Here is a 9,352-nt window from a genome sequence, read left to right on the forward strand (position 1 = left end):
AGAGACATAGGATTAAAACTTATAAAAGGGACCTTCTACTTTGCCTGTTAACATGGAGTTTACACTTAAATCTGAGGACTGGATGATGTTTTATGTTGGAGAAATACCTTGTTAGCTAGCTTTATAAAGTAGATGTAATGAAAGGTTGGTGTGAGCCAATCTAAAAGGTTGAGGAAAAGCTCTTACAGTGTTTCCAAAGAGAGGAAGGACTTGCGTCTTAGACCAATTTTTATACGGTTTTCAATTTGCTGAGCTAGAAAGGAGATTAAGATTATTTATTTTTGTTCATATCTTGTACTTTTCTATTAAAATTATTTTATGAAATCCAGCACGCTCCTGTGTGTGTGTGTGTGTGTGTGTGTGTGTGTGTGGTGTGTGTGTGTGTGTGTGTGTGTGTATTTAGCAGAGAGGGGCTGAGTTCGTTTGAGTCTGTTGTGGGCTTAGATACTGGTTTAGAACTTTCAGAAAAAAATGAATATTTTCGGCATGAGAGGCCATTATGCTTGAAGCTCAAGGATTTATTTATCTTGTGGATTAATACTGGTCTTTTGTTGGCCTCATGTTAATTGTCCTCTTTCTTATTTGCTTGCTGTGGCTGAGATGTAAGAACCATGTGAGATGATTCTCCCCTGTAGACATTTAGCATGGCGAGAAGGGATTACCATAAAATTCCAGGGTCAGGGGGAAAAAAAAAGAAAGAGCTGAAGAGGAAGAGAGAAATCAAGTGGTGTTTAAGATGATGAGCAGATGGAATCAGCCGGAATGTTTTGCTGGTTGCTTATTTCACGACACAAAGGCTGTCATGCTTTTCTTAGCTAGGGGTCCCCCACCCCAGCACCACTGGAATTTCAGGCTGGGCGGCTCTCTGGAGTAGATCGGCCCTGTGCAGGTTTACCAGTACATCTGGCCACCTCCCAGTAGTGGAAATGTCAGACAATGCCCTGTGGAAGAACCTCACTTCCAGTGGGAAGATGTGGCTTTAGATGTGGGGCTGAGGTTCTGAGCACTTGGGGAACTTGGGGTGACCAGACCACCACAGTGTACTGATGCTTGTGTGTGTGGACCCAAGAGTGAGCAAAGTCCCTTGTAAATGTCTTTGTAGACACTGGAGATCCAGCAAGCTGGTTTTCTCCTTAACAGATCTGAGGCTAACAGGTGGGGCTCAGATTCTAATGCTGGCATTTGCTTTGCGACCTGGAAAAGCTGTGGAATGGCTTTGTGGCTCGGAACCCCTTGCATCTAACATGGGAAAGAGCAAGTTCTCTTAGCTCTTGGGGTTGTTGTGCAGGAAAAGCCACACAAACAGGATTCTATTGCATCCTAATGGTACAACCAACGCTGCCTGGGAGGGGAGTAGGTAAGGCTAGGAATTGTCAAGGCCTAAGAGTTCCTCCAAGCCCTCGAGTCTAAGGCAATGCTATGCTATACTTGCTCACGTGGAGAGCAGCCTTTCTCCAGGCAAAACTGCAGCCCTGATTCCAGTGTCTCCAGATTTGTTTTGTCCAACCTGCATAGAAATTTTAAAGTATGCAGCTTAATTGTGGACTCTTAAAAGGGAAGTAGTTTCCCATTAAAATTTTAGTTTCTAGCTTGAAAGCCAGGAAGAATGGGGGCTGGGCCCTTGTGTGGCTGCTGTTATTCCTGTGGCCCACCTGGCTCCTCCGCTTTGTCTGTCTGTCTTCCTTTCTTTCTCTCCTTTCTTTCATCCTTCCTTCCTTCCTTTCTTTCTTTCTCTCTCTCTTTCTTCCTTCCTTTCTTCCTTCCTTCCTCCCTTTCTCTCTTTTTTCTCTATCTTCTTCCTTCCTTCCTTCCTTCCTTCCTTCCTTCCTTCCTTCCTTCCTTCCTTCCTTCCTTCCTTCCTTCCTCTCCTCCTCCTCCTCCTCCTCCTCCTCCTCCTCCTCCTCCTCCTCCTCCTCCTCCTTCTTCTTCTTCTTCTTCTTCTTCTTCTTCAGCAGTTCACCCGCCCCCTTCCTCAGGGGCTCTTCACCTCATCATGGTGACATTTTGGTCCAGGTGATTCTTATGAGGGTCTCTCTTACACAGTGTGGGACATCTGGCACCACTCCAGACATTTATCTTCTAGATGACAATAGCACTCTCCCACATATGACAATCAAATTTTCGTCTCTAGACATTGCTAGATGTCCTGTGGAGTAGGGGCACCCGAGGGTGGAGGCGGCTGCAGCAGATAATAAAAGCGTGCATTTAGATGCTGCCAATGAGGTTGAAAGTGGAAATGGACAGAAAGCAGCAGACTCTCTGTCTATGGAGTGTCAAGAGGCCCTCCCTTCCCAGGCTTGGCTCTGCCACTCACCTGCAGTGTCATCTGGAGCCATGATGATCTCAACCCTCCTGTGGAACAAGGAACTAAGACAACCACCCAATTAGAGTTCATATTAAATGATGTGCTCTAACCCCCAAGGCTGCCTCACAACCTTTATGAATAAAGGTGGAATTGGTTGAAAAAAAAAAATGAAGACTTTAAACCACCAATGATACTGTCCAAGCCAGCCTGCCCCTCCCCTGTCTAGCTAAATTGATAGGCCCCTCTAGTGTAGCTGAGAGACACCTAAAGCACATTCATCACTCAGACCCAGGAGATGCCCGGCAGGAAGAGGATTCGCAGTGTCATCAATGTAGGATAGGGCAGTGCAGCAGCTAGAGTCTGGGCAGGACAGAGCGTAGCTGGGTCTTTTCCTGTGTCTCGCCTGGTCCTGCAGCCGCTCAGACCCAAGTAAACACACAGAGGCTTATATCAATTATGAATTGCATGAACATGGCCTATGGCTCAATTTTCTTGCTAGCTTGCTCTTATAACGAATCTCAGCCCATTTCTATTAATCTGTATTTCGGCCACGTGTTCTGTGGTTTTACCTGTGTGTCATTACATGCTGCTCCTTGGACAGCAGGATGGCATCTCTCTGCCTCTCCTTTTTCTTCCTGTCTGTCTGCTTGGATTTCCACCTGCCACCAAGCTGCCTTGCCATAGGCCAATGCGGCTTTATTTATCAACCAACCAGAGCAACACATTCACAGCATACAGAAAGACATCCCGCAGCAACAGAGGGCCACCTGCTGCTTCACTCCTTTGGTGGCGTGTGTCTCTTTGTCTAGCAGGGAACCTGCCTGGGCAGTTGGAAGGCACCTGCATGGACCAAACTCATCTTTGCAAATTGGAAATTAAAAATGTAAGAGTGCTCTTGGAAGGTAATATTTGACACTCTCTCTCTCTCTCTCTCTCTCTCTCTCTCTCTCTCTCTCTCTCTCTCTCTCTCCCCCCCCCCCCCTCTTAACTCTGTCTCAACAGGGTCTCATTCATTATGTAGCCTGGGCTAGCCCCACACTTGCTGTCCTTCCGTCTCCACCTTCCAAGTCAGAATTCTGGGATTACAGGTGTGGGCTGCTGCTATACCTGCCAACATGAATTCTCCTCTGGCACTGATGGCTTTTGTTTTGTTTTGTTTTGTTTTTTTTTTTCACTTAGTTTAAGACTCTCAAGAGCCATCTGGGTTAATACTTTGATTTGTAGATGAAGGAATAGATCATGGGGAGAATTTAAGTCTGACCCAAGTGCCCCTCTAGCTACCACCTTCTCCTTTCCTGTAGCAGCATGGTGGTGTTAATGGGAAGGGGCCGCCTAAATGGGACACTGCTTTGTCAGAGTCTCTGCAGACATGGCCAGAAGATTTGGGTTTGGTCTAATAGGGAAGATTGGGAGTGTTGTTTACTTCAAGATGGGGGGTTGAGAGATTGCAGCTGGAGGTTTTGAAAAGTCACTGTGAATTCTCCTCAGTGTCTTTCTGTCACTCATCCTGAATACCAGTCGTTGATGGAGCCACAGTGTGGTGGAGAGGCCTGGGTCCCTGGCTCGCCCTGTGGAGGAGGGTCACATACCCACCAGACATCCTCTGGTGGTTTGCTTATAAACTTCTCCTCTAAGTTGTTGTGGTATGTTATTTTAACTATGCAAAGATGTGTTACATTTGCTGATGCTGCAGAATATTACTTTAACTATGTTAACTATGTTAAAGTTACTAACTTTTGTTTTACTATGTAAAGACATGCTGCATTTGTTTCACCTTGCTGCCTAAGGCCCCTGATTGGTCTAATAAAGAGCTGAATGGCCAATGGCCAGGCAGAGAAAGGATTGGCAGGGCTGGTGGGCAGAGGGAATAAGGAGGAGGAGAAATCTAAGCCTAAGAGAAGGAGAAAAAGAAAAAGAGAACAAGGAGAAAGAGAGGAACACCCCGGGGCAGAAGCCAGGCAGCCACCAGCCAGACACGAAGACAGCTGGAAAGAAAGATATATAGAAAGAATGAAAAGTAAAAAGCCTGAGACAAAAACGTAAGTAAGAGAAACAGATTAAAATAAGAGCCAAGTTAAGGCCGAGCATTCAAAACTAATAAGTCTCCCTGTCATGATCTGCAAGCTGGTTGGTGGCCCTAAAAAAAAAGCCCGGTGCAAGAAGTCACTGAGATTTGGAATTAGTAATTCCATCTAGCATGTTGGCTCTTCGAATACTTCCCAAGGTCTTCACTCTCTCCCTAGACTCCATGTGTCTCTATCTCCTAGACTGGCATGGTCTCCTAGCCAGGAGAAAATGCAGACCAGGTGAGTCCCTGGTACATACTGGCATTCCATCTTCAGGGCCCCTGGAGACTTTTCCTGGAGAAATTCAGACATAAAGGGTGTCTGTTTACTCCCACAGGAGAGGCATGAACAGACCTGAGGAAGTTTCCATCATGTCCAGTCTCATGGACCGATGCCTGGAGGTGAAAGAGGCTTTCGAAGTGGCTCTGTCGTGGGCCCTGCAGAGGCCAGAGCTGTCTATAGAAGCAGCCTGCCATGACTAGACAGGTCATGAATGCAATGTGCTTTTCTCAGAGTGTGATCTTCCATCTCCAGTGAAGCAGGCTGGGCTTTTTGAGACCCCTCGAGGCCTAGACTATCGCTGTCATTGGATTAACAGGCCTGAGGACAGCAGAGAGTCAAAGACTTGGGGAATGACTCATTTACTCCGCACACCCACCATAAGCTTGGTACAGAGGGAGAGACAAAGAGATTGAAGCTAAACACAAAAGAGCAAACAAACAAAAAACCAAAACCAAAACCAACCCTGGTTCCAAGCTTTTCTCATTAGCTATGCATCCTTTGGCCACTTACTTAACCTCTCTGAGCTTAAATAGTTTCATCTGTAATATATGAGACTGTGATCGTGTTATGGGTGGTGGTGAGCACTGCCGATCCTGCTAGCCTGACGCTCAGCAAGCCTCTTCTCATGACCAGGGTTAGGCAACTCAAGAACCTTCCACAAACTCAGGGTGCTCCACTCAAATGACTCAGTGGGAGTCCACAGGAATGCCCCATCAGTCTTTCCCCTGTTTCGGGAGAGACCATCACCACTGGGCAGGGTGCAGATTCACCAGCTCCACAGGCGGCAAGCGGGGGGGGGGGGGGGCGGTTGAGAAGTAGACCAGGTTACCCGGAACTGAACACAACAGGGTCACAACCCTGGCATCCCAGGCGTGTGCTGCAGCAGCCAGCTACGGCCCTTGGGCAGACACTCGGCCTCCTCCTGGCTTCAGCCTCTTCACTTGTAAGCCTGGGGACAGCAGCACAGCACAGGTTCCCGGACCCCCGTGGCTCGCGGTCACTGCGCCCAGGCTGTTAGGAGGACAGTGGCCAGCAGCTCTGGACTCGGGCCTAGGAGGGGTCACCTGGCTGTTCCTCCCTTTTCCACCATTGGAGGGCGCCGTGATCAGCAGCGGGCAGGGAATTTTACTCTGCGCATGAGCCAAGGTGCATGAGAGCCCTAGACCCAACCCCTTTGGTCTACATTCTGAATTACCACTGTCTGCCATTTTGCTGTGTGGCATTGGGAAAGTTTGGTGTCTTCTCTGAGCCTCATTCTTCAACATGCGAGCAGTGGTTTGCACAGAGTCACAAGCGTTTGATTTCTCCTTCAACAAGCCTTGTCCCAAGAGGCCGATCTTATTCTGAGGTGGGAAACAGAACATGATCAAATGAAGCAAATGGAACCTGGCTACATTGATTGGCCCTTGTCCTTCTGTCCTTCTGCCCTTCTGCCCACGTGTCTTGCCCTCACCTGGTGCCTTCCCCCACTCTCTGTAGCAATCCGAAATTCTGAGTTTCAAAAACACCCACACAGTCTTGGCCCACTTCGTGGTTTGCCCTGGATCCCGCCCGCCACCATCTGTGAAAAGGGGTAAGTCCTGTCCATTGTGTAGATTTCGCCAGAAGTGGTTTGCAGGTGACCAGCCTGGATGGTGATCACTCGATAAACGCTAAGTGGTGAGTCTTGTGTGGTAACCGGGAAGAGGGACCGCACCTGACCCATCTGCTGCGGAGAGCGCAGCGGGCGATGTTATTGAGTGGTGTGGATAAGGAGCAGGATGGAGCAGCCAGCTTGCAGCTTGCTGTCTCCAGACTGTTTGCAGTGTAGAGCGCAGGTCTTGCCTAACGGGCTGGGTTCCTCGAGGAATTCCTGGCAGGCAGGTGAATTTCCTCTCTCGGGTCCTCTTCTGAAGTCCATGATCCAGGCTGGGACGTAAGCTCTCCGACTTTATCTTTCCCCTCTGCATTTCCCCAGGGCCTTTACCAACATTTTTTTTCTTTCTTTTTTTTCTGGGTGAAGAAATCACTACGACTTTCTCTTAGTACCATTTGGGGTGGAGCACCGGGAAAGAAAGAATCTAAGAGGGTGCCCCTCTGTCCACAGGAAATCCACACTCCCTGCGTTTTTTCCACGAGAAGCTTCCACCACTTGAATTTGGGGCTCGAAACCCAAGAAGCCCGTTCTAACTCTTTGCACCTCTCCCGCCGCTTCTTGCTAAATTTCATTAGGGCTAACAATTTGTAGAACCACTTAGAGTGTAATGTGATTTGAATGGCTGGCCCCAACTGTTAGAGATGGAGGCTCCCCTGGGCGTGGGAGCCCAGGCAGTGGGAGGCGTTTCCCGGGCAATGGGGCCTCCCTAAAGTGGGGTGCAGTGCGGTGCTGTGAAGGCAGAGGCAACTCGCCAGCCAGGGTGTCCACCCTCAGAGTCAGGAGGGGCAGTCTCCAGCCTCCCTTCTCTCTTTGCCCTGCAATCACTTTTGTTCTTGGAGGCTGAGCAATCTGAGAGTTTCGGCATGCAATAAAACATGCTCAACCACAGGCCGCGGTTGAGCCAGGACTGCGGGAGCGGCTCGCCAAGCCGGCTGGCCGGCAGTCTGCATGGGTAGGCGGAATTGATAGTGTGGGTCCTGCTCTGGCCTTGCTTTCTGTTTCGGCTTTGTAACTAAAACAGAGCTGATGCCGGAGAGATGGGACGGTCCCGCTTTATTTTTATCCGCATCGAAGTTAGGCGCCCATGTGTGTTAAGTGTGGAGTCGTGTGTCGCAGATTCAGTGTGCTTTTGGATTCCTGCCCTGCCTCATCCTGTGACCTCAGGCCATGTCATTTTCCATCCCTGAGTATCAATTTCCTGGTTTACTAAACTAAGCCGGTGTCTCCTACTCTGCAACAATTAATTAGGCAAAGGATCTAAAACACTGCCCCCCCCCCCAAGAGCCGTCACCAGCTGTGGAGAGCTAGCTCGGCCACGACGAACATTTTTCCATTCTTCAGTGCATCGAGCCATATTATCCATAGCCACAACTGGTTCAGTAGCCACGATACTAAATGATGGCATAGCCATATGATTTCCCATCAGCATGGAAGGTTTGGAACAGTGCAGGCCTAGACCCACACTTGCACACATGAGAATGCTCAGTAAGCACCCAGAAGGGAAGCAGGCCTTCATCATCTTCCTGCTGACCAGTACCAGCTTCAGTCAGACACATGCATGACAGCAGTTGGCTCAGAATTTAGAATATGAAACTCTGAGAGTGGCTGTCTTAGTATTGGGCATTCCGTTGTTGCCCCCCCCCCCCATCTTCCTTTCCTTTTCCTTCATTCTCTAGATGGACTTTTGCTATGGGAGGCAGGCTGGCTTCAAGCTCCGCTACACCTGGCTCCCTTGGACGGTGGAACATTGAAAGAAGAGAATCTTCAAGGAGCTGGGTGGCAGCCGCCGCCTTTAAGGCTCAGGGTGAAGAGCCTTGGACTACGTGGGCTGGACTCTGAACAGTCTCCCAGGACCTGCTGTTCTGGATGCCTTTGTTACGGTTCTGTTGGCTGCTGTTACAGACTGCCAGTCAGGGTGAGGTGGAATGGGAGTGGAGGGCCCAGCGACAAGGTGATGGGGAGGGATGCCTGGACCTGAGGAGCAATGCAGGAGGACCACAGAGCAAGGAATTCATGAATTAGCCTTCAAATGGTTTCTAAGTTAACACGGGAGGACATCAGTGAAATGCAGATATAGGACCCTTCCTTGGTTATTCAGATTTAGTGTGCAGGCAGTAATTCCCAGGGAGTCTATTTTCTTAGGCTCCTGGGGGAATCCAGAACCCTCCCCTCCTTCTACTAGAGAATGTTAATAGGCTCAAGTCTTGGTGGGTCACTTATGGGTAATCACAGCTTCTCTGATCTCAAAATGTTAATGGTCCATGGGGGGCCTGGAAGGCAGTCATTGGCTCTCACTGAATACTCACAAGTTCCTAATGAGAGGATTTGATTCATCCTAGGGGCTAAAGTCCTTCGGCTAGCCCATCACCTACCTGCTCTTTCATATTCAGTCCATATTGTTGTGATGACTATTGAAAACAGTGAAGACACAGAGGCGATTTCTGTGCAGCAGATGGACAGACCACAGAGGAGGGGTAGGTACAGACAATGGAATATTAGTCAGACTGAAGGCAGAAGGTCATCTTGCTGTGGGAGGGGATGCAGATGAGTCTGGAGGAAATTCCGCTAAGTGAAATAAGCCAGGCACAGAAAGGCAAATACTGGATACAGTTCCACTTAGAGATCTAAAATCGCCACATGCGTAGCAAGGAGGGTAAGTGGTGGGTGGTCACTAGGACTTTGGGGGCTGGTGGAGAGGAGGGGAGCCACTGTGTGCCTATAGTGAGCAATATGATAACGGGCTCTTAAAAACTTGCTGATGGTGTTATGCTTTGAGACAAAGAAAGGAAACAGGGTGGGGGTGGGGGGTAGAGAAGAACTGAATTTTAGTGATTTGCAAATCCATCTCCTTTGGCAATGTCACTTTGATTGGTGAGTCTGGGGACCAGGAAGGTCTTTTCTTCTGGAGTTTCTTTTCCTTTCCGGGAGGCGTTTCCCTTATCTGTTAGTGAAGACTTTATATAGTTAATCCTGTGGCTATGGGATATTTAAGGGTAGTGTCAGGCATCTGATTTGGTGGTACCCAAGGGTCTTCATCCTCTTTTTGCACACAGAATTTATCTC

This window comes from Peromyscus maniculatus, chromosome 9 (assembly GCF_049852395.1).
Source record: "Peromyscus maniculatus bairdii isolate BWxNUB_F1_BW_parent chromosome 9, HU_Pman_BW_mat_3.1, whole genome shotgun sequence".
In the NCBI taxonomy this organism is placed as follows: Eukaryota; Metazoa; Chordata; class Mammalia; order Rodentia; family Cricetidae; genus Peromyscus; species Peromyscus maniculatus.